Source organism: Amphiura filiformis, chromosome 12, assembly GCF_039555335.1.
Source record: "Amphiura filiformis chromosome 12, Afil_fr2py, whole genome shotgun sequence".
Lineage (NCBI taxonomy): Eukaryota > Metazoa > Echinodermata > Ophiuroidea > Amphilepidida > Amphiuridae > Amphiura > Amphiura filiformis.
In genome coordinates, this window is record NC_092639.1 from 54,446,701 (window position 1) to 54,473,972 (window position 27,272).

At 37.8% G+C, this 27,272-nt stretch overlaps 1 long non-coding RNA gene across 1 annotated transcript; it reads left to right on the forward strand.

Moving 5' to 3' along the window:
* Window positions 1-9,973: 9,973 nt before the first annotated feature.
* LOC140165429 (uncharacterized) lies at window positions 9,974-20,173 on the forward strand. Its single transcript, XR_011860715.1, has 3 exons — window positions 9,974-10,068; window positions 17,410-17,707; window positions 19,039-20,173. It is a non-coding gene; the product is annotated as an uncharacterized lncRNA (long non-coding RNA).
* Window positions 20,174-27,272: the final 7,099 nt, after the last annotated feature.

The window sequence follows — 27,272 nt, forward strand, 5'->3', positions numbered from 1 at the left end:
ATCAATCAGTGACTAATTTCTAGAAACAATATAATTCTCTAAACTAGAATAATCAATTCAAAATTATGCTTATTCTGACCATTTAAAATTATTTTTACATCAAGTAAATAGTTTTAGAAAACATATATTAATTAAATCCTTATTTAGGTTCCAAACAATTGCTTTATATCGACTTTACAATCTACAGTGACACAATTAAAAACTGATTTAATTTTAGAAACACACCGGCTTACTTAGGTCACCGGATGTTGGACGTCTCACTACCAAAATATTTTCAAGTACTCCTTTTGAAGAACCAAACTTGGTTTGCTTTTGACCGTTCTCTAAACCTGAAAACAAAATGTTGAATGAGATTGCCCTTTTTGAGAAGTTAATCATTTAATTTTAGGCTGAGAGGTATTAATTAGACGAAATTATTGTGTTAATTTTGACAATAATGACCTTTCAACTCAGGTCACAAATGCCTGATCACTCAGGCTCGGCGAAGGAAACAATAACTTTTACTGACGTCATTGAATGCGTCAAAAAGGTGAACCATCTGGCTAATTTCATCCTTCATCAGCTGAAAATTGAAAAGAAAAGGGACAGACAGAAACTCACATTAAAATCTGAAGTTTAAAAATAAAAAAAGAAGTAGAAATTTGTTTGCCAATGTCATCAGAAAATAGTGAAGGATTAAAAACAAGAAAGCTATTCCCCAAAATCGGGCCCCGAAATATCGGGCCCAAATTATTAAAGTTGCCAGAATAAAAAGTTTTGGCCTAAAATAAAATTGTTTGATTGCCGTAACCGGACTTACCCTAAAATTAGGGCCGAGCCTAACTTTTTTAGTCTATTTTTTTCACACACAAAAAAAAAATAAATAAATAAATAAATAAATCTAAAATAAGAATCCCGACCTATGACCTAGGCCTAGGGGGAAGTGGGGCAAATTGGTCCACCTAATGTCCCATTTTGCCCCACCAGATTTTACTCGGCTATAATACTAATACCCGACAACTTGCGACAAGTGACCACTACAAAACAAAAGGTACACCACCAAGTGTCTAGTAGACTTACGTTTCACAAAAATTGGTGCCGGTCGGCCTCCGGCTTCATTATTTTATTAAGGTGTCTTTAAGGCGTCCCATTTTACCCCACTGCAAGATTTTTCTGTAACAGAGGCTGGGGTAAAATGAGACAGCTGGGGTAAAATGGGACGCTATTGATTTACTATGGGACTTTTTTTGTTGGGGCAAAATGGGACAGTTTGAGTTAGCACACAGTAAATCAATGGCGTCCCATTTTACCCCAATTTGGCATATTTCTAAAAGAAAGCTTTTCTTATAATTTTCGAAGAAAAAAGTTACAATTGTTGTCTTATTTAATTGAAAGGGTAGCTTAGAAGTTATTTTTTAATTTGAGAAACACTAATCCGGACCATTGATTCAGATATTGAGCCACAAGTCGTGACCTCTGCTTAGACATGACACAAAAATGGAATACTTATTTTGATGTGTTAAGCTTACGGCCCTCAGAAGTTCCTGTTTAATGAAGAATGGTACTTTTAAACGGTTTGAAATATAAATAGACATTATATCAAAGTTATGTTGTTGCAAAAATGGGCAAAATGTGACTATTTTAAAGTATAAAAGTATTTCCGAAATCACTGTCCCAAATTACCCTGTGTCCCAATTTGCCCCAAGTTACCCTACCCTATATTTTTAATGTTACGCCAAGCAAACAAATTTTTTAGGCCTAGGCCTACTGGGGAGGGGGTCACAGAATTTTTAGACCAAAAATGATGGGGGAGATTGCGCCCTTCTTTTACACTTGCGATCAAAATTGTAATGCGCTCCATGCGTTTTCTTGTTTATTTGTTTACAAGTTGGTCCGTGGGACACATAGGCCTATGGGAAATGGACCGTTCCAAGCTCATTAGGCTATATATAGGCCTAGGCCTATAGGCCTAGCTAAAAGCCGAAAGCCTGGATAGCCAGTGTAGGCTAATGAAATGCATGCTGGCTTAGATAACTTTGATAAACAAAGCAAGAAATGGAACTTGAGAAAATAGCAAGGAAAAGGAGAAAGAAGAGAAGGCCATGCACCCAAACACAATTGTACAATTTTAGCCCTTACTTCGTGTCAACGTGTTTAAGAAGCACCTAAAAACGTACCTCTTCCCACCTGAATAGGGATTTGCTTCATAAACACGTTGACAGAAGGGGTTTGCCTCATTTTCCCCAGGTTTCATGATTATTTTGATTTTCTTGCCACACTCATTACACAGCCGTGACGTTAGTCACGGCTGTGTCTTTTTTCTTACACAGCCGTGACGTTAGTCACGGCTGTGTCTTTTTCTTACAGGTTCTTACACAGCCGTGACGTTAGTCACGGCTGTGTCTTTTTTCTTACAGGTTCTTACACAGCCGTGACGTTAGGTTCTTCTTTCTTTACACAGCCGTGACGTTAGTCACGGCTGTGTCTTTTTTCTTACAGGTTCTTCTTTCTTTCTTCTTTCTTCTTTCTGTCAACCATTACATTTGCTCTAGCACTCACATGCTTACATCGATTTTGACCTAACTTGGTCACAATGATCATTGACCGTGCCCCTACATGTCACATGAAACTTGTGGGGTCAAAGGTCACGCAGGGGTCATAGGGGTCAAAACGTGATTTCGACTCAAAATGCATCTTCTCCTACAAATTACGTAGAACAGTGACGCCACTTGCACACATGCATTGTAATTACCCAGTGTCTATAAGGTGTACACAGATTTGGGGTCAAAGGTCATTAAGGGGTCACTTCCGGTATAAAACGGAATACCTTCAATTTTTTTTATTATCTAAGGAAAACATAGGACAATAACGGTATGTTCACATATGAGTTACAGTTATCCAATGTATATGTGGTATTTTTTTATTTGGGGTCAAAGGTCATTAAGGGGTCACTTCTGGTATAAAACGAAATACCTTTAAAATGCATCTTCTCCCACAAATTACGTAGGACAGTGACACCACTTGCACACATGCATTGTTATTACCCAGTGTCAATATGGTGTACACAGATTTGGGGTCAAAGGTCATTAAGGGGTCACTTCCGGTATAAATCGAAATATTTTCAAAAAATTTTATTAGCTAAGAAAAACATAGGAGAGTGATGGTATGTTCACACATGAATTGTGCTTTCCCAATGTATATATGGTATTTTTTTATTTGGGGTCATAGGTCATTAAGGGGTCATTTCCGGTTTGACACAAAAAACTTTCAAAATGCCCCTTCTGCCACAAATAACATGGCAAAGTGATGCCACGTACACACATACATTGACATTAGCCAATGTCTATAGGGTTTTCATATATTTTGTGGTCAAAGGTCATTAAGGGGTAACAACACGGCTGTGTTCGTGGTCTTAGACCACAGCTAAGTCTAGTCTTTCTTCTTTACACAGCCGTGACGTTAGTCACGGCTGTGTCTTTTTTCTTACAGGTTCTTCTTTCTTTCTTTCTTCTTTCTTTACACAGCCGTGACGTTAGTCACGGCTGTGTCTTTTTTCTTACAGGTTCTTCTTCTTCTTTCTTCTTTCTTTCTGTCAACCATTACATTTGCTCTAGCACTCAAACGCTTACATCGATTTTGACCTAACTTGGTCACAATGATCATTGACCGTGCCCCTACATGTCACATGAAACTTGTGGGGTCAAAGGTCATGCAGGGGTCACAGGGGTCAAAAACGTGATTTCAAATAAAAATGCATCTTCTCCCACAACTTACGTTGGACAGTGACCCCACTTGCACACATGCATTGTTATTACCCAGTGTCTATGTGGTGTACACAGATTTGGGGTCAAAGGTCATTAAGGGGTCACTTCCGGTATAAAACGAAAAACCTTCACACATTTTTATTAGCTAAGTAAAACATAGCACAGTAACGGTATGTTCACATATGATCTGCAGTCACCCAATGTATATGTGGTATTTTTTTTTATTTGGGGTCAAAGCTCATTAAGGGTCACTTCCGGTATAAAAAGAAATACCTTTAAAATGCATCTTCTTCCACAAATTATGTGGGACAGAGACACCACTTGCACACATGCATTGTTGTCACCCAGAGTATATGGGGTGTACACAGATTTGGGGTCAAAGGTCATTAAGGGGTCACTTCCGGTATAAAACGAAATACCTTCAAAAAATTTTATTAGCTAAGTAAAACATGGGACAGTAACGGTATGTTGACACATGATCTGCAGTCACCCAATGTATGTGTGGTATTTTTTTGTTTTGGGTCAAATCTCATTAAGGGGTCACTTCCGGTATAAAATGAAATACCTTTAAAATGCATCTTCTTCCACAGATTATGTAGGACAGTGACGCCACTTGCACACATGCATTGCTATTACCCAGTGTCTATGGGGTGTACACATATTTGGGGTCAAAGTTCATTTAGGGTTTACTTCCGGTATAAAACGAAAAACCTTCAAAAATTGTTATTTGCTAAGAAAAACATAGGACAGTAACGGTATGTTCACACATGAATTGTGGTTACCCAATTCATATGTGGTATTTTTTTTATTTGGGGTCAAATGTCATTAAGGGGTCACTTCCGGTCTGAGACGAAAACCTTCAAAATGCCCCTTCTGCCACAAATAACATGGCAAAGTGATGCCACGTGCACACATACATTGACATTAGCCAATGTCTATGGGGTTTTCATATATTTTGGGGTCAAAGGTCATTAAGGGGGTAACAACACGGCTGTGTTCGTGGTCTTGGACCACAGCTAAGTCTAGTGTTCTTTCTTTCTTTCTGTCAACCATTACATTTGCTCTAGCACTCACACGCTTACATCGATTTTGACCTAACTTGGTCACAATAATCATTGACCGTGCCCCTACATGTCATATGAAACTTGCGGGGTCAAAGGTCACGCAGGGGTCACAGGGGTCAAAAACGTGATTTCAACTAAAAATGCATCTTCTCCTACAACTTACGTCGGACAGCAACCCCACTTGCACACATGTATTGCTATTACCCAGTGTCTATGTGGTGTACACAGATTTGGGGTCAAAGGTCATTAAGGGGTCACTTCCGGTATAAAACGAAAAACATTCAAAAATTTTTATTAGCTAAATAAAACATAGCACAGTAACGGTATGTTCACATATGATCTGCAGTCACCCAATGTATATGTGGTATTTTTTTATTTGGGGTCAAAGCTCATTAAGGGGTCACTTCCGGTATAAAAAGAAATACCTTTAAAATGCATCTTCTTCCACAAATTATGTGGGACAGAGACGCCACTTGCACACATGCATTTTATAACCCAGTGTCTATGGGGTGTACACAGATTTGGGGTCAAATGTCATTAAGGGGTCACTTCCGGTATAAAACGAAATACCTTCAAAAAATTTTATTAGCTAAGTAAAACATGGGACAGTAACGGTATGTTCACACATGATCTGCAGTCACCCAATGTATATGTGGTATTTTTTATTTGGGGTCAAATCTCATTAAGGGGTCACTTCCGGTATAAAACGAAATACCTTTAAAATGCATCTTCTTCCACAGATTCTGTAGGACAGAGACGCCACTTGCACACATGCATTGTTATTACCCAGTGTCTATGGGGTGTACACATATTTGGGGTCAAAGGTCATTAAGGGTCACTTCCGGTATAAAACGAAAAACCTTCAAAATGCCCTTCTGCCACAAATAACATGGCAAAGTGATGCCACGTGCACACATACATTGACATTAGCCAATGTCTATGGGGTTTTCATATATTTTGGGGTCAAAGGTCAGTAAGGGGTCACAACACGGCTGTGTTCGTGGTCTTAGACCACAGCTAAGTCTAGTTCTTCTTTCTTCTTTCTGTCAACCATTACATTTGCTCTAGCACTCACATGCTTACATTGATTTTGACCTAACTTGGTCACAAAGATCATTGACCGTGCCCCTACATGTCACATGAAACTTGTGGGGTCAAAGGTCACGCAGGGGTCATAGGGGTCAAAAACGTGATTTCAACTAAAAATGCATCTTCTCCCACAATTAACGTAGGACAGCGACCCCACTTGCACACATGCATTGTCATTACCCAGTGTCTATGTGGTGTACGCAGATTTGGGGTCAAAGGTCATTAAGGGGTCACTTCCGGTATAAAATGAAAAACCTTCAAAAAATTTTATTAGCTAAGTAAAACATAGCACAGTAACGGTATGTTCATATATGATCCGCAGTCCCCCAATGTATATGTGTTTTGTTTTTTTTATTTGGGGTCAAAGCTCATTAAGGGGTCACTTCCGGTATGAAAATAAATACATTTAAAATGCATCTTCTTCCACAAATTATGTGGGACAGAGACGCCACTTGCACACATGCATTGTTATTACCCAGTGTCTATGGGGTGTACACAGATTCGGGGTCAAAGGTCATTAAGGGGTCACTTCCGGTATAAAACGAAATACCTTCAAAAATTTTTATTAGCTAAGTAAAACATGGGACAGTAACGGTATGCTCACACATGATCTGCAGTCACCCACTGCACATGTGGTATTTGTTGTATTTGGGGTCAAATCTCATTAAGGGGTCACTTCCGCTATAAAACGAAATACCTTTAAAATGCATCTTCTACAGATTATGTGGGACAGAGACGCCACTTGCACACATGCATTGTTATTACCCAGTGTCTATGGGGTGTACACAGATTTGGGGTCAAAGGTCATTAAGGGGTCACTTCCGGTATAAAACGAAAAACCTTCAAAAATTTGTATTTGCTAAGAAAAACATAGGACAGTAACGGTATATTCACACATGAATTGTGGTTACCCAGTTTATATGTGGTATTATTTTATTTGGGGTCACAGGTCATTAAGGGGTCACTTCCGGAATAAAACGAAATACCTTTAAAATGCTTCTTCTTCCACAAATTACGTAGGACAGTGACGCCACTTGCACGCATGCATTGTTATAACACAGTGTCTATATGGTGTACACACATTTCTGGTCAAAGGTCAGTAAGGGGTTACTTCCGGTATAAAACGATATACATTCAAAATATCACTTTTGGCACAAAAAGCATATCAAAGGCATGCCACGTGGACACGTGCATTGACGATTAGCCAATGTCTATCGGGTTTTCATATATTTTGGGGTCAAAGGTAATTAAGGGGTCACAACACGGCTGTGTTCGTGGTCTTAGACCACAGCTAAGTCTAGTTACACAGCCGTGACGTTAGTCACGGCTGTGTCTTTTTTCTTACAAGTTCTTTCTTCTTTCTTTCTTTCTGTCAACCATTACGTTTGCTCTAGCAGTAGCATGCTTACATCGATTTTGACCTAACTTGGTCACAATGATCATTGACCGTGCCCCTACATGTCACATGAAACTTGTGGGGTCAAAGGTCACGCAGGGGTCTGAAGGTCAAAAACGTAATTTCAGCTTAAAATGCATCTTCTCCCACATATAACGTAGGACAGTGATGACACTTGCACACGTGCATTGTGATTACCCAGTGTCTATTTGGTGTACACAGATTTGGGGTCAAAGGTCATTAAGGGTCACTTCCGGTAAAAACAAAAACCTTCAAAAATTTTTATTAGCTAAGTAAAACATAGCACAGTAACGGTATGTTCACATATGATATGTAGTCATCCAATGTATATGTGGTATTTTTTTTTATTTGGGGTCAAAGCTCAATAAGGGGTCACTTCCGGTATTAAAAGAAATACCTTTAAAATGCATCTTCTTCCACAGATTATGTAGGACAGTGACGCCACTTGCACACATCCATTGTCATTACCCAGTGTCTACGGGTGTACACAGATTTGGGGTCAAAGGTCATTAAAGGGTCACTTCCGGTATAAAACGAAATAATTTCAAAAAATTTATTAGCTAAACAAAACAGGACAGTAACGGTATGTTCACACATGAATTGTGGTTATCCAGTGTATCTCTGGTATTTTTTATTTGGGATCAAAGGTCATTTAGGGGTCACTTCCGGTCTAAAACGAAATTCCTTCTAAATGCCTCTTCTGGCACAAATAACATAGCAGAGTGATGCCACGTGCAAACGTGCATTGAGATTAGCCGATGTCTATGGAGTGTTCTGAGATTTTGGAGTCAAAGGTCATTAAGGGGTCACACCACGGCTGTGTTCGTGGTCTTAGACCACAGCTAAGTCTAGTTCTTCTTCTTTCTGTCAACCATTACATTTGCTCTAGCACTCACAAACTTACATTGATTTTGACCTAACTTGGTCACAATGATCACTGACCATGCCCCTACATGTCACATGAAACTTGTGGGGTCAAAGGTCACGCAGGGGTCATAGGGGTCAAAAACGTGATTTCAACTAAAAATGCATCTTCTCCCACAAATTACGTAGGACAGTGATGCCACTTGCACACATGCATTGTTATTACCCAGTGTATATGGGGTGTACACAGATTTGGGGTCAAAGGTCATTAAGGGGTCACTTCCAGTATAAATCGAAATATCTTCAAAAAATTTTACAAGCTAAGGAAAACATAGGACAGTAACGGTATGTTCACATATGAGTTGCAGTTACCCAGTGTATATGTGGTATTTTTTTATTTGGGGTCAAAGGTCATTTAGGGGTCACTTCCGGTATAAAACGAAGTACCTTTAAAATGCATCTTCTCCCACAAATTACGTAGGACATTGACGCCACTTGCACACATGCATTGTTATTACCCAGTGTCAATGTGGTGTACACAGATTTGGGGTCAAAGGTCATTAAGGGGTCACTTCCGGTATAAATCGAAATATCTTCAAAAAATTTAAAAAAAAAAGAAAAACATAGGAGAGTGATGTTATGGTCACACATGAATTGTGTTTTTCCAATGTATATGTGGTATTTTTTAATTTCTAGTCATAGGTCGTTAAGGGGTCACTTCCGAAAAACCTTCAAAATGCCTCTTCTGCACAAATAACGTAGCAAAGTGATGCCACATGCACCCATGCATTGACATTAGCCAATGTCTATGGGGCTTTCATATATTTTGAGGTCAAAGGTCATTAAGGGGTCACAACACGGCTGTGTTCGTGGTCTTAGACCACAGCCAATTACACAGCCGTGACTAACGTAACGTCACGGCTGTGTCTTTTTTCTTACAGGTTCTTCTTTCTTTCTTCTTTCTTCTTTCTTTCTGTCAACCATTACATTTGCTCTAGCACTCACATGCTTACATCGATTTTGACCTAACTTGGTCACAATGATCATTGATCGTGCCCCTACATGTCACATGAAACTTGTGGGGTCAAAGGTCACACAGGGGTCATAGGGGTCAAAAACGTGAATTTAACTCAAAATGCATATTCTCCTACAAATTACGTAGGACAGTGATGCCACTTGCACACGTGAATTGTAATTATTCAGTGTCTATAGGGTGTACACAGATTTGGGGTCAAAGGTCATTAAGGGGTCACTTTTGGTATAAAACGAAATACCTTCAATTTTTTTTATTAGCTAAGGAAAACATAGGACAGTAACGGTATGTTCATATATGAGTTGCAATTACCCAGTGTATATGTGGTATTTTTTCATTTGGGGTCAAAGGTCATTAAGGGGTCACTTCCGGTATAAAACGAAATACATTTAAAATGCATCTTCTCCCACAAATTACGTAGGACAATGACACCACTTGCACATATACATTGTTATTACATAGTGTCAATGTGGTGTACACAGATTTGGGGTCAAAGGTCATTAAGGGGTCATTTCCGGTATAAATCAAAATTCCTTCAAAAATTTTAAGAAAAACATAGGAGAGTGATGGTATGTTCAAACATGAATTGGTATTCCCAATGTATTATTTGGTATATTTTTATTTAGGGTCAAAGGTAATTTAGGAGTCACTTCCGGTATAAAATGATCATAGATCTCGATGAGTGACATGTAACGCCATTTCACCTGCCACAGGGGTGCTCCTCTTGAAAACGGGCTTTCCATCAAGCACATGATACTGTACAATGGCAGCCTACACTCATCGGTATCGCGATCGACGTGTCCACAGAAATGGGCACTTTTGGAAGGTATTAAACATTGAAAAGGACCCAAGCAGGTGGTGAGTGTTGACTAAATCACATTAGTAATATTCTAAGGTCACATACATGTATAATATTGAGAACCGATTGCTAATTGTAGAGGTTTATAGACGCGTAAAAAGGTTAGCATGTGAATCGAATCACCATCATGATCACGCAACAATAAACATACGGTACATCACTGATACATGTACGTATGTGCAATTATTGTGCATACCCGGTATGGCCATGGCCAAGGTTTGTTTTTGGACCAGATTTAATACATGTCAAGGAACTTAAACATGTTAAACGATGTCATCAATTCACAAACTGATACTATCTGTCCAGATTGCGATTGTTTGTTTTTGGACCAGATTTAATACATGTCAAGGAACTTAAACATGTTAAACGATGTCATCAATTCACAAACTGATACTATCTGTCCAGATAGCGATTGTGTTATTTGCATGTTTGGACCAAATTGCGATTAAAGCCATATTATAACATTTGCTGAGGAGGACACCCTCAGTGATTTTTTTAAAATTCATTTTTTTACACGATTATACACATGTCACTTGTATGACCCACCCTATGACCCCGGGGAGTGGTGAGTCACTTTACATAGGTGCGTCGGATTTAACTATACCATGACCCACATGTGCGTCTAAACAATGACTGACATTTGCCGACAATGACTGAGCCCCTGGTCAAAATTGTGACGCACATGTTAAGGATTATGACTGTCCTCATGACGCAAATTTGGCTCGCCATTAGGTATTTTGACTGACACTGATGCGCCTAACCATGGGCGCACCTAGGTAAAGTGACTGACACTGGCGCACCCCTCGGGGTATGTTGTGGCGCACATATTGAGTAAATGACCGTACCCTGCGTCACTAATTGGTTGGTAAATGACCCAACCATGACGCACATCCCCCGGGGGTCCTAGGGTGGGTCATACAAGTGACATGTGTATTATATTCAGGGCTGTCAAGTTTTTGGAATTGCTTGGTTTGAGACAGAGGCGTACCGGGATTTCCCGACTCCAATGGCAATGTTCATTTTGTTCCATGATTATTTGAGCCATGGCACTTTCGAGAATATGAAAAGTGTGGGGGGAGGAGTAACAAATTATTCATGATGATGCGTGAGATTTTACTCATTTTCCAGCTTTTTCCGTGAGATTTACTACCTAGGCGTGAGATTATACTACCTTGGCGTGAGAAAGTGACCCAATCGCGTGAGACTCACGGCCAATGCGTGAGAGTTCACAGCCCTGTTATATTGTACTTTAAAAGGGTATATTTTAAAACCAATATACCCTGCAAAAATAAAGACTCTAGCTGTAGTTTTGTCATTTTCCGAGATTTTGAATAAAACGACGGAACCGGCGTTTTATTAGGCCAAAAAAAAAAGGTTTGTCTCAAAGCTGACGAGAAATTTAAAAACAAATGCGAAATGCGATTTGTTATTTATTTTTTTTTATTCCCGACTTTGTGCACCTGGTTCCGAATTTGGCAACCCAAATCATGCAACTTCATTTGCAAAATCACCTCAAAATTATTTTTGTGACTACGGAGCTTAATTTTCATTGCTAGATTATTTATTTACCTTGAAACATCGTCAATATAGTTCACATATTATTTTAAAGATGTTATAAATTCAACAAAACATCAAGCTTTCATAATACCACAGAGAACCTATTCTTGAGAGGGCACTCTATTCACGTGGTTTCTTTTCCAACGCTAAAAGATCACGAATTTTGGTGGTTTGCAAATGAAGTGTCCACACTATCGATCGATTACGTAACCCCTGTTATGAATAATTTATTAGGTTTTTCAATGCAATCGCCTCGACCCATTAATACATATTATCTGTATTATCAAAGTACTTGGAATAGCAATCTGGTGAGTTCACTGAACTACGCCCTAATACTGCTAATCTATATTTTGTATGAAAATGTTATAAAATGGCTTTAGTGTTATTCATGCATGCAATGCATGGAACCTTTTTATATATTGAAGTGAAGTAATTTTGATAGCTGGACATGATAAAGTACAACAAGTCATACCTAGAATATTTTCTCAATTTGAATATTAAATCCTTTCTAGGTTTGACTGCTTTTACCGTAAAATTTACGTCAATTCTCGATGTCATGATATATGCGCCACATTTTTTATGCTCTGCGATTGCCGATTACATAGACGAGAGCAACTCAGCTGGTAGCCAGCAGTGCAGCGAACCTGCCTGTGCAGTATCACTCTGCTATTCAATTGCGTGGTACATGGGTGACACTGACATGTATTTTCAATGTAAAATGCCTATACTCAGACACCCAAAATAAACAAAAGTATTAACATTTCACAGCCGGCCTAACCCTTACCCAGGCTAAGAGTACAATTATTTGACCTCATCAAATGTCGATTGTTCGAATAAAATAAACTGCATTTTCTCCGTGATATTTTATCATATTCCATTCCTAGTCGCTATGATATTTTCTTCTTTTCATTTACATATGTCAGTTTTGGTCAGAAACAATTGCAAAAACATGCGCAAACTCGACCAATTTTCACATAATTTTGGTACTTCCGCACTTCTTAAATTAACGTTTTGTTGTCATGCTAAAACACTAAGCACATGGTGCCACAATAATACAAACAAAAAAGAATTTGCTTTTATTTATCGTCACAATAATAAAGGAAACATAGATTATTTAGGAAAAAATTAACTTAATATAAAAACTGAATATTTTCAGGTTGTGATTATAAATAATTAAATAAACATTTAACCGCACATCGTCACTCATCAGTCTGAATTTCCCTCATCAAACCATGCATCGTTCATGTCGTATACGGAAAGCATACACAAAGTGCAAGATTTCCTGACGTTGCATACTTGCATTTACAAATTACTTCAATTCATAGCAGGTTGGTCAAAATTGTGGGCTTTTATTATTTTAAAAATATAAAAGAATGGAAATTTCTTATTTTTATCATCAATTACCGGTAATGAAAAATTTTTGGCTTCATGCACACTAAGTCATCATATAGTCGTGGATTTTAAAACACACGGCGGCTGTCACGCCTCTTTCATGCTGAGGAAATGGACCCACGAAAAACAGCACTGATCGCAATTTGGCGGCCGTACAAATTTTTGTTCGGACAGGTAATTTTTTTGACCTACTCGCCCGATTGGGGAGTGGCAAAAAAAGTTAAGTTCCATGCCTGCATACGTACCTTAGTTAACACATTTGCTAGTACTGTCTATTCAATTTAGACAATTACAACCATGTATCTTCTATTCTTGTATTTAAAAGATATTTGAAAAAATAAAAAATTGTGGTCAAACTCAAAGAAAAGTGTTAGCACAGCCTTAGACATGTTACACTAATATTAGTACGTGATTTACACTTTTCAAATTCCAAAGTTCAATTATTTAAAACCCCATTTCTTTTCAATTTTGCCTCATTTTATGCAGTTACTTGGGTCCACCAAAAGGGTTCGCGTCCTTTTCCCAAATCATGTGGGACGGTCCATTCTCAACTTAGGGCATAGACCCTATCGAATTCAGCAAACAAATTCTGTCCACCAATCTGTCCTGCCATTTCAATTGTTATACCATTCCAGTTAAACTGGATAGGGTCTATCTATGCATGTACTAATGTAGGTGATATGATGGTCCACCGGTTTTTGTTGCACAAAATTAGGTGAAGCTCCGTGAGGTGTGCGTGATTACGTTTTATGCATAACATTATTCCAAGCATTAGTTTTATTTTTTCCTAAAATAATGACATTAAAATTATGGATTTTGTTCTTATTTCAGCTATTTTCAGATATAATTGTTTTCAGTAACCTAAGGGAGTGTTCATAAATACTTTGGTGGGGGACTTGGGGTGGTTGGAAAAGTTGGAACCTCGGACATCCAAATTTTTGATCCCCCTAAAATGGTGGATTTTTATCCCCCTTTTTTTATCCCCTTTTTACATAATGTATGGTCTAAAAATTTTTTGATCCCCCTACATGTCCCAAAAAAGGAACCAAAAATATACGTCATTAAGAGTGGCATAGATTTCTTTTTGACATGGGGGTATGGAGTTGGAGAAAATTTCTTGAAGTCTATTGCACCTTTTGGTTGCAATTTCCAAAATAAGTTCATGGTACAAATGCGCGAAGCGCGTGAAAAATGTTGCCATACTGAAGCTAGATTGGCGATACATGTATGGTACAAAACTGGAATGAATTTGTGCGAAGTACAAAAAAATTGGCACTTTTTAGGTTAAAATGGCCAAATTGCCCAAATATGGGGTTATTTTGATCAGAAACCCATATAGGCCTAACAGGCGTCAACATTGGGGGGATGATGGTATGGACCACCCCCCCCCTCTTTCAAAATATTGGATGGAAAATAAACCCTCACCCCCAGGAACTATGCCTATGGTCATTAAGGTGGGACAGGTGTAATTGACACTTTTTTGTGTGGAAAGATCATAGAAACTCTTCACATGATTCATTGTAACAGGTATAGAATTAAATGTAGAAAAACAGGTTCAATTCAAATTTTATGCATATTAATTAGCTAATTTGCATATTTAATTAGCGAATATTAGCCGTTTTTCAAAAAAATGTAGCTCCACTATACAATGTCCTATTGAGACACTTGAGGTGTCAAAATAAAGCTCTTAAAAAGATCTAGTGCATGAGCCTATTTCCAGTAACATCAGGCAGGGTAGGAGGTGTAACACCTATGATTTTGGGGCAAAATGATATCTTGGGTGTACCAATTTTGGCATATTTGGTCATCTGATTTGATCAATATCCAAGAAACATTTCAAAGTAGGTTCTTGCACTAGATAATGGTGTAAAGAACATAACTGCCAACTTTCAGGTCTATAGGGGGTATACTTTAGGAGCTGCATTTTTTCAAATGTCGACTTTGGGTGAAAAAATGAAATGTGTGAAAAACATCATGCAACGGGTTCGTAAACAAAGAAAATAATAAGATTCTTGTTGTAATTAGCACGCTTTTTATACAATTTGCATAATTTTTCCGGATTTTTTTTTTTTATGTTATGAAAACTACATACAGTAATGTGTCTAAAAATGACAAAAACTCATTTTTGATGAAATGATGATTTTGGCCTATCTAATTACACCTGTCCCACCTTAACTCATTAGCTAAAAATTACCGTTTGAAGTTATTACTCATTGGAGTCATACAGTGTTACACCAAAATTGTAAAGTGTGCACACATTTTGTTGATTTGAAGCTTGAGAGTACATATAATTGAATGAATACTTAACAAGCATGCCTTCTACCTTAGATTTTCAGGTCATTTTGGGGTCATCCTGGGTCACCCAGGGGTCATCTGAGGTCAAATTACTAATAACTGTTGTATGGGCATGAAACTTGGTGGGTACAGTCAACATTTAGAGTCAAATTTTTGGAAGGTCATTTTTGGGTCATGCAAGGTCACCCAGGGGTAATTTGGGGTCAAATTACTAAAAACTGTCATGGGCATGAAACTAAGTGGAAATACATTCAACCAACGCACTGAAGGGTCTATTGTTCTATTGTTTCCGATTTGAGCGCTGACATATTGAAAAATGTTGCCAATCAATATTCATGAAGTCGTGTGATCAACACCTACAGCTGTTCAATTGGGCGACTTTATTGTCAGGTGCTTTTATTCATACATTGGGCGTATCGAGCTGCATCGGTTGATCCGCAATTATATTTAATATAGTATCATGTATTATAGGCGTACAAGTATGATTTGCTTTGCTTTATTGATTGATTGAGAAATAGTATGGCTATATGCTTCAGCAAATATATCACATTTGAGGTCCAGGGTAGACTCCTATATACGCGATGCTCATGTAAAATACTATACATTGTAGTAGGCCTACATGTATACATAATAAAACACGATGTGGACCGCGGCCAATGTCTTTAAAAATACTACAGTAGGAGTGATATCATAATTACTTCAAATCCTCATATGTAGACCTATTGGCAAGCAATGTAGACAACTTACTTGTGTAGATTCTTATATATCCGCCATACAGAGCGCACACTTTGCCTATGCTGCTGAACTGTCCGTAGCGAAATGGTAGAGCAAAGCGTGTTCACTGAGTATAATCAAATGAGCGCCCAAACCAATTTGGGCGCTGCAATAGGTTTTATTGTAGGTGAACCTCTGTTTTGTGTGCATGCGACAACTCACGCACACCCTTGGGATGGACTAGTACAAAAGGTACCTCTAGTACGTATAGGCGCTTTTATGTGACTTCGTTTCATCACTTATTGACAGTAGCCTGCCTATTATAGCGTTCATACGCTGGTCAGGTCAGTTACCGATTTAATGGCGGAAGCCCTTTATCTCGAACAAAAGGTACCTCTCGATGAATAGCGTGTCGGGAACTCCAATTGGCACAAAGGAACAATAAGCGTTACATAATCTATTTCTTCTTCTTCCTATATAAACTCCTTGCATTCAACATTTAGAGCCAAATGTTTGGAAGGTCATTTTGGGGTCATCCAAGGTCATCCAGGGGTCAGATGAGGTCAAATTACTAAAAACTATTGTATGGACATGAAAGTTTGTGGATTCAGTCAACATTTAGAGCCAGATTTTTGGAAGGTCATTTCAGGGTCTTCATGGGTTGTTGCAGGTTCATTTCTACTAAAAGTAATTGTGAAAGCAGGCACTCGCGAAAACAGGCGATACTCGTGGTTCACGAACTTCCTTTAGACATGTAAAAAGTTGCGAAAATATGACAATTTGACCTCGGTTAACAGTATCTATGTGTGCCATCAAAATCCCAAAAACTTTTTGCTGGAAAATTAAACTTATCCCATGTCTGAACAAGTTTGAAATTAAAGACCTCTGCTTTGAAGTTTGCTTGAGGGCGCTTTTTATCAAAACATTGGATTTGCTGGGTTTTTTGCGCTAATCAAAGATCCAATTTTTTCCCTTGGTTTTTGTGATGTAATCAGTTGGTACTTATAAAAAATGCAAAATGCAGGTTGGGGTGACTCACAATGTTATGCGTTATGCACTTCCAAAGTTTATCCTTTAATTTGTAAGTAAGCTGAACGAGGGCGCTGTGCACGCTCATACGGTATAATGTATGTGAGTTGGTGTTAATATTTACCAAAATAATTTTTTAGAGAAAATTCTATTTTTTTTTGTATCACAGATCCGTACATAATAAGGAAGATTGGCTATTTAAAAACTTAGTACATTGTATGTGAACTTACGTGGTGATTACGTGTGCTTGTTTGCGTGTTAAGAAACGGGACGCATAAGTGGATTATTTATGTGAGTGGTTGGAACAATCGGGTTTAATTTGTAGTTTTATTTTATTTTCCCTTCATTCACAGGCTAAAATATGTCTGGGCTCCTTCAGCATCAGCAAAATTGTAAAAGGTGTGTAGGATGTGTGGCAGAGATTTTCGTAGGCCTGGATCAGTTGGAATAAGTTTTGACAGTAAGGGTGTGGATAAGTTACCAAACATCACTTGGAATACAAAAGTGTTGCAACTGCAATGTTGACATTACACATAACAACATTCACCCAGCACGGTTTTGTCATAACTGCCATCGATTTATGAGAACCTGTGAAAAGAACGAAGCATGTAGAGAGACGTGGATATCAAGTCGCACATCATCAGGCTAATGGTGAGTTGCTTGATAAGCCTAGCTTCAAATTTGCTTACAGACAGCTTCACATTCGAGGCTAAGGCCCAAGATAACAAAATCATTCAAATCCAAATTGAAACATGAACAGGATATTTATAACATATGTAATGTGTTACAAAAAATCTCAACGCTGATCTACCAAAAAAAACTTAGCTTTGGACTTTAGTCTGAATTATTGTGTGCAATTTAGAAGCTGGAGATCTCAAGTAAGGTGAGTGTCTGCCATGTAAATGTCATACTGCAGGCGCAACTGGTGGACGAAAGAAAAAATCTAAAACTGGGCGCCCATAATGGATATCTGGTTTAGCAATATGCACAAGCATGTATGATGTAGTAAATGGTTCCAAAAAAGTCCCCCTGACATATTTGGGCATAACTAAAAAACTGTTAGGTCCCTTAAGTTGATTTAAAGTGTGAAATGTAGCCTGATTAGTTACATTAGTTACTGTTTTGTCCAACATTTTGTCCTTCATCAGAAAATACAGCCATTTATGAAATTTGAGTCCAAAAAGAAGCTGCATTTTTTAACATACATCATGTAGGGATTTCAAGTAGGCCCACTCACATCTATGCATTTCTCTTAAACAATTGTGAAAAAAAAATGTTGAAAACAAACAAATTTGATGAAATTGCTATCATAATGGTTTAAAATTATCCAACAAAATTTTTGATCATGGCTGAGTGATTATTGTCAATTGAATGTGATTGACCAGGTTTCAAATGCACTGCTGGTCCAGGTGATTCCATGAAAGAATTGAACAATTAATTGGAGTGCACTGCCAATCCCCAGATTGTAACCCCATTGGACATCTCTAAGACCATCTGAAGCAAGCTGGAAACAATAAAGTCAATGACAACACAACACTGCAAGGGTTGCTGAGAATACTGCAACGTGCATGGAATCACCTGGACCAGCAATGCATTCGAAACCTGGTCAACAGAATGCAGAGTCGTTGCAATGAATTTGTTGAGAATGAAGGTGGACCAACACATTACTAAAAAGGAAAACAACAACTTTCATATTGCACAAGTCACTTTGAACCTTTGTAATCTTTCACATCCAGGGTCAGAATTTTGTTTCACAGTGGGAGAATCAATCTTGATTCTTGCAAAATAAATTTGCAGGAATCATTTGATTCTTGCAAATCAACTTCTGTGTCAACTACAAAAGTTTGTGAGAATTTACTTATTTGATCCATGCAATATCCAAGAATTGATTCTCGCCAAAAATTCTGACCCCGACTTCCCACTTCTGAATATGTTTGTGTTTTGTTCATAATGTATTATTATTATCTTTTGTTTTTACACAGACTGCCCAAGTTGACCAGACAAACCAGGACACTAGTCTCTATTATATTATGTTACTCAGGAACCATTCTGACGTTCAGAAAAATACTTTCTAGCATCCAACATTCCATATGAAGCAGATTATGTTCTGTGCATGGATTTGGTAATAGCATTTGCCAATATTGTTGATCAAAGAGGCAGCAGGATAACAAAGGATCACAGCTGCTGTGTTGTGTTCACCTTTTAGTGAAACTGAACTGTTCGGATTTTAGATTTATTCTCTCAGTAAGCAGCATCTATAGAGAATAGAGATTGATATTTGTGATCGCATTATTAAAGAAGCAACAGGATTCTCAAGGATGTCATCTCTTTGTGAAACTGAACTGTTTGGATTTTAGATTTATTCACTCAATAGCATGTGCAGAGATTGCACCACCTTTGCCAGGCAATGGATCATGTAAAATAGCACAGAATATCTAGATAGAGATGCTATAGTATAGCAGGCCGTTGCAGCACATGCCTGCACCCTCAAACTATGCCTATGAAGGCTTGCTAACATGAATGAATTACATCAACAAAACAAATTAAGAACTTAGTTCATTAAGGGGGTACTACACCCCTGGCCCAGGGCCTAGATTTCGCTCCTGTTTGCGAGAATCAAAAGCCATCAGAGTCGCTTCACTTACTGCATGATTCAATGAAAGAAATTGATTCTCGCAACAAATGTTAGGAGAATCATTACGAGAATCGATTCGGTGATTCTCGTCGAATCTGAGGCCCTGTGGCCAATTACAACTACTGCACTGGATATTTTATTTCAGCAGTCAGCACAGAAAACAGTTGTGGAGTTACAGTCAAAAATGAGGGAAACCAATATTTGATCAATAAATCAATAACTACTTGACTTGAGTTGCTGATTTTTCAGTGCAGTAGTTGTAGTCCTTGCCCCTATAATATACATATCTTACTTGTCACCAATGCGCTATAATTTTTGAGAAAAATGTAAAAATAGGCACAAAATTTGGCACGGATATAGTACCCCCTTAAGTATCTGCTAGCCTATTCATCATGTGATGCATTCAAAACCAGTAGTAACTAGTACTACATTTCAAACAAAGCAGTTGCTGCTGCTTACTCCAATAGTACTTTCAATATAGATTATCAGCACAATTTACCATGTACACCGCTCTGTTAGAACTTGCACATAATAAGTTTAATAACGCCCATGATGGTATAGAGCTGATGTTCTACGCTGATGATACACAACTGTTACATGATCTTCAATCAGTCAGAGACTTCAACTGCCATCTCCAATCTGGAACACTGCATCCATGATGTGAAAAACTGGATGTGTGCAGACAATTAGATGAAACTGAATAGAAGCAAGACCGAATTCCTGCATATTATTTCCAAGTTCTTACGTAAAAGTAATACCATTCCACGTCTTCATATTCCCTCGGAATCTGTTCATGCAGTTTCTTCAGCACAGAACCTTAGTGATTAGTGTGACCATTGATAAACACCTTAGTATATATCCGCTCATGTGCATAATATCTGCAAAGCATCTAACTTCGCTCTACGCTAAATTGGTCAAGTTCGAAAGTACCTCGATCATGCATGCACTGAGAAACTCTTACATGCCTTCGTGAGTTCACTCTTAGACAGCTGCTGCAATAGCATAATTCTTTATGGACTACCGCATTATGAAATCGGTAACGACAGGAAGTGCTGAACACTGCAGCTAGGATGGTACCTCGTGTGAGAAAGTATGAACATATAACACTGGTTCTGCAACAGCTTCTTTGGTTACCAGTACGGAAGCGTATTATTATACATAAGATCTTGCTAATAACTTACAAATCACTATGGGTTTGCACGGACTATATCTCTTAGTTGATTGTGGAATACAAGCCCACTCGCACGCTCAGGTCCGGTGCCAAATACTTACTCCAGTGAAGACATTTAAATTGTATGGAAGCTGGTATTTCGCTGCAACAGCACTAATGCTATGGAATGAACTGCCTTTACAAATCAAATGTTCTATGTCAGTGACTAGTTTTAAAGCATCTTTAAATTAAAAACATACTTGTTTTCATTTTAATTATAAATGTGTTTCAGTGTTTTTACCTGCTACATGTATGTATTGCCTATTGAACTGTGCTGTTTTATATGATTGTTTTACTTGCTGAGTTGTTGTATCACTAATTGGGACCTTTTCATGTTATGCTTTTTATTACTCATGTACCGGAATGTTATGCGAGGCCCACTGACTGGCTCCCTGGAATCATGTTAGTGGGTCCTAAGCTTCCCCTGATGCTACTGATTGTGTGTGCTTGAGAGAGGTCTCACTTTGTGCAATGTTTTAATATTTAAAGAATGTATTATGTGTTACTTTGTATGTGAGATACACCGACTGTCCCATCATCAGTGCTCAGTCGGTGGGCTTTTCATACATGATCATATTTTTTACTGCCATTTATAAGAAATATTTCCTTATAAATGTCTTAATTGCTATATTGTGTATTAATTTACTCGATTTGGTCCTGCGCCATGAGTTGGGATACCTAATTTGACGTTGGAATAACACTTTTCCAGTGATGATTATGTCATATTTTCCATAATACTAGTTATACAATAATAAAGTTTGTGTCATTTTAAAGAGTAATCTATACTCTTTCCATCGCAATAAATAAATGCTTAGGAAAACAAGCCTCATCAAGTAAGATGTTAAGTCATTGTAATGTTCAAAATTTCCCATGTGTTACCGAAAGGGGTCCCAACTTATGACACATGACCATTTATTAATTTTGAAATTATTGTTTGATGAATGGGGGCTATGCGAGGTGCACTGTTCCTGCTTTCTTGGAGTTGTGATAGTGCCCGGTGATAGTGGGCCTCTCATTTCATGATTGTTGGACTCACACAATTACTTCCTAGCAGCTATGTTGGGAAATGGTTGTGTGAACTCAGAATTGTTTCTGCTCTGTGCTGAAGTTATGTTTTTATTTGTTTCTCACATTTTGTAATTGTTGTTGCACTTATCTATTGATTGTTATTATTTGTACACATGTTGTGTGGGATGCATGGCTGTAGCTCACAGGAGCCATATCTGTGCATCTACACTGTAGAACTCATGGTATGGTGTTTGGGGGTACGTATGCGCGGTTGTATACTGTCGTGTCCCAGCCCTTTGTTTGGATCAATGATCACCACTCTGTTATGATCATTGATATGATTGTATGTTTTGTGTATAATTGATCTGGTTTGAATGACTTTGTAATGCTTATTTATTATTAATATGAACAAGGCCATAAGACAACTGCATTCATCATTTGCAATTTCATATTATTAGATGTCAAATTCATGTAAGTTTTTGACATCAAATTTGTCTTGGGGTGTTTTATATTAAAATTATAATTGGTCATATCCTTACTATGTCAAATGAATGGAGAATATCTGTAACAATTTCTGCATGTACATGTAAATTTATACCTGCATATCACAAAAAACAGCATTTTGAGAAAATTACATTTGGAAATTTTCCCATTGATGTAGATTCACTGGAAATCACTAAAATCAATGTCAATCCAACATTGACCGAACTCTTAGTCCAAAAAAAAAAATTTTGTCTCCGGACCACACACGCATAGCTTTTAAAATGAGATTTAGCACAATGCGCCAGTGCATTTTTTTAAATGATAAAATCATTGAAGTTTCCAAGAAAAATAACATTTTGGGCACAAAACAATTTCCAATCATTTCAGACAAAATGTCAAAAATAAATACTCCAAAAACTGTATCAGAATATCGCTCTGAATATCGATCTATTGAAAGAGCATACAAGTCTTGGCTCTGTGATCGAAATAGCGGGAGAATCAACTCTACTTATAATAGATCTCCGCCTTGTATAACACCATCAATTTTTTACTGCTCGATTGATATTGGTAGAGGAAAGATCACCTTTTCACTCATTTTTATGTCATGCCGACTGCCGAGTAAATATTAGGGTTTCCTCAACACATAAAAGTCAACTTTTTGTACTCCTACTTCGGTAATGTTTTAATATAGAATAAAATAACAGTAAATTAGTGTCGCACATCAACATTTGGGGTGCTTAATTTTGCACCATTGACATTACATTGTCACATTGTGTGAACTTTGCAAGTTCTTAAGGGTTTGAATTATTAAATGTTTGAATTATTTAGCAGATGTGTAGTTTTAGGTCAGGGTTAGGGTTTAGTGAGCATAGGTTTGGGGTTTAGGAGTGACAGTTACCAACTACGAATTTTTAAGTTGAAAATGCATGTTTAAATTTTATCATGGAAAATTATATAATGTAGACATGTATTGCCGGGTATATTGTATAGGCCTATAGTACAACGACGGCCATCAAGGTTGTGCATACACCATTTCCGGTATAAGTGGATCGAGTCCACTTGTAAACGCGTTCTCACTATGCTGTTTGATACCACGTCCTAGGTACGAGACTACCTCAATGAGGTGGCCTCGATGCTACATCCTGGATGTAGGATCGAAACCACTTATTTTATTCTCACTATGCTTGGAAGTGGACTCGATGTAGGATCGAGTCCACGTCGTGGTATCAAACAGGCATAGTGAGAACGCACCCTTAGAATAGGCAAACTACATTTTTGTAGAAAGGCATGTGTTCTGCTTCTTGCTAAACAAAAAGCCCTAAAACAGGATTGCAAAAAAAAAAAAAAAATTACAAAGGATAGCCTTTTAGCCAAAAGGTCAAGACAAACTTTTTTTGGCCTAATACAGATGTAATGTGTGGGCCAACATTATTAATCCATCCATTGACCCGAGTTGATCCAACCGTTAGCCAACGTTGACCCAACCATTAGCAAAGCAGCTCAATGAGACAAAAATCTTTTTTTTAAATGAGTTATTAGTGTATACTATGCTTACATTTAGGTCGTGTTCACACTATGCCTGTTTTGCCCTGGGTCCCGGGTACAACCCGGGTTAGACCCGGGTTGGTTATAAGTGTGAACAGGAAAAAACCTCAAAAAAATCGACCCGGGTCAATTTTTTTCAACCTAGGAAAGAGTAGGTTAAAACCGGGTCAAACCGGGTATGACCCGGTCAATTGTAGTGTGAACAGAAATTCACTGTTTGACCCGCATACTAGAAATAGCTTGCAACCATTATCACCCCATTTCTATTGTGTCTGTCTGCACTGGGAAAAGAATGATTCAGTTCTTTGGCAATAAAATCAATAAACATCTATTCCTGAGATAAGAAAGTTATTTTCATGCAAACAAATTACTAGCATTATCGAATCAAGAAGTAACAATTATTTTTGTGAGTTTTTAACCCAAAACAGAAGCATAAATTACATAAGGTGGAATTAGAAAATAAAATTTAAAAAATTAGCATAGTTAGGCCGGGAGCCTGTTATATATACCGGTAATAGTCAATGACAGAATATGTAGGCCTATACTATACGCCTGCATCATCAGTAGGCTTAGGTAAAATAATCAACCGGGTCAATTTTCTTCACGAGAGTGGCTATAGTGTGAACAGAGATTTTTTGACCCGGGACCGGGTACAACCCGGATTAACTCGGGTCCCGGGTAAATAATTCATATGTGAACATGCCCTTAGTCTCATAAGACAAATTGATTACCGTACCTTAATTTTACACAAGTCATTGAGCTAATGGGGTGTTTATAGTTGAAGAAGTGTTTTTAAGATATATTTTAATGACTATTAACCACCCAAGTCCATCTTTTTAGGGATATTGATCAAAGTTTCTGTAAATATTGGTAACATTTACTATAAATGTTGATTTGTTTTCTTAAAAAGTAATATAAAATAGAATTCTCATTTTAAGGTTGGCACAACAACGTTAGTATGCCGACTGTCATTTTAAGATTGGCTGGCTACATTGGCTCGATGTAATAGGCATACTGACCATCATCTATTGGTTGGCATAACAACGTTGGCATGCCAACTGTCATGTTAAGATTGGCTGACTATGTTGGCATACCGACCATATTATAAGGTTAGCATAACAACATTGACCCAACGTTCGCCAGATGTTCCCAATCTAGTCATTATTTAAGGTTGGCATGTCAACGTTGGTTTAACATAGGCTTGGCATCGGCTTACCGACTGTGACCATACCGACCATTGTCAACGTTGGGCCAATGTTGTCTTGATATCAAACTTGAATTGATGCTGACCGTCAGTGGCGTAGTGTACGGGCACAAGCTGTGTCTTGGCAATTTTCCTATGGGATTTTCTAAATTTTGCAATCGATGCGGGGGGGGGCACTTGCCCCTATGACGCTACATCACTGCTGACCGTCATTTTAAGGATAGCTGCTTGACGTTAACATACCGACCATAATGTAAGGTTGGAATAACAACGTTGACCCAATGTTAGGCTGACGTTCCCATTGCAACCATAATTTAACAATGGTCTAACATTGTCTTGCTGTCAGCTTACCGACCGTGACCATGCTGAACATTGTTAACGTTGTCTTGCTATCTTGGGAGTTGCCTATTGTTCCTGAATTGTAGATAATCTCTTTGACAAGGGAGTTCCGTCGGAGGGGGGGGGGCACTCAACTTTAGAAGTGACGGTGATGTCCGGATAGGTTTTAGAAAAAAAAGGGTCTTTCGGTGAGAGCCTAGACACCGAAAAAGTGGGTGGGGTCTTTCATTGGGAAGGTCCCAAAAATGGGAGTCTTTCCATGAGACTGGAAATTTGTGATAAATATGACCAAAACAGGAGGTTAATCAGTGAGACTAGGATAAACTTTGGGACATGATTCATGTATATAAAATTATATACAAAATTTTCAAAAATTCATCAAAATTTGAAATAGTTGCTGGGACAGCATTCAAACTTTGACTTACTTGTGTGAAAAAAATATTTCGGGGTGAAAACAGTCAAAATTATTGATTACCTGGTACTTAAATGTTTCTAGGGGTAAAATGTCACATATTTTCAGATTTTGGCACTTAGATCCCCTTATTTTCACTGATTTTGAGAAAAAAAATCATTTTTTGGTCCAATTTTGGCGAAAATGGCCGATTTAGGGTGAGAAAAATGTTCACATGCTAATTTCCTGTGAGTGTATGAACATGAAAACTACTGAGTGCCTAATTGTTTATGCTAATTATGTGACAAGGGCACATTTGTGATATTCAAATCATTAAATGGAATAAATCAATTTCTTTATTTTTGTAACAGGGTTAGAAAGTTGGGGGTCAGGGTGACCATTGATTTGAGAAAAATGCAATTTTCACCTAATTTTGAGCTTGAAAAAGCCATAACTCAATGGTATGAGCTATTGAAATGCTTTTTGTGTCTTTTTGTTCAGTATTTCAATAGTTAAATAGTGGTATAAAACTTGACTCGGTTAAATGTACTGACAAAAATAAATTCATAATAAGTTACTACCCCTAACATTTCGGCAGGTGTAACAAAATAAAGGAATTAAAAAAAAAAATAAGCCCTTCAAAACTGTGAGGTTTAAAGCTAAACAAATATAAACTTGCTATAGCCAAGACCTCCTCTAGAGCAAGTTTATATTTGTTTAGCCCTGAGAGTCCCAGTTTTGAAGGACTTATTATTTTTTTGTCTTTTTTCGCTCAAATTTGAGGACTTCGGGCAGAAATATGCCTGTACAGTGCTATGGGGAAAATTTTCAAGTTGATAATTATGCATTTTTTTAATGTCAGATTCAGTTTCTACACAAAATTTCACCCTTTAAAATGTTCCTTTAAGAAGGATATCTTTCACTTCAAGTTCCCACCATTCTGACCACCAAACGTAAGTCAAAAGCTTGAACGCTGTCCTAGATCAGCTACAATTTCATTCATGTTATGTTTGTGTTTGTTATTGTTATATGTGACATGGTTATCTGCAGGCCATTGTGTTGTTTTTGTCCTCGTTATATGTCACGATTGCAGACGAACCACAGAGTTACCTATTGTTCTTGAATTGTAGGTAATCTCTTCGACAAGGGAGTTCTGGGGTCCGTCGGACTAGAGCTGGAACTGGACCTTGCACCCAACATAGATATACACGAATTGAGACTAAATGAGACGAATTGAGACTAAATGAGACGAATTTAAACTAATTGACACGAATTGAAGTGAAGTGAAACGAAATCGAAGCGCATTGAATTGAAATGAAACATGAGTTGAACTGAATTGATAATGAACATGGCGAATGGAACTACCCAATTTATTCTATTACAATGTAAGTACATGTAATT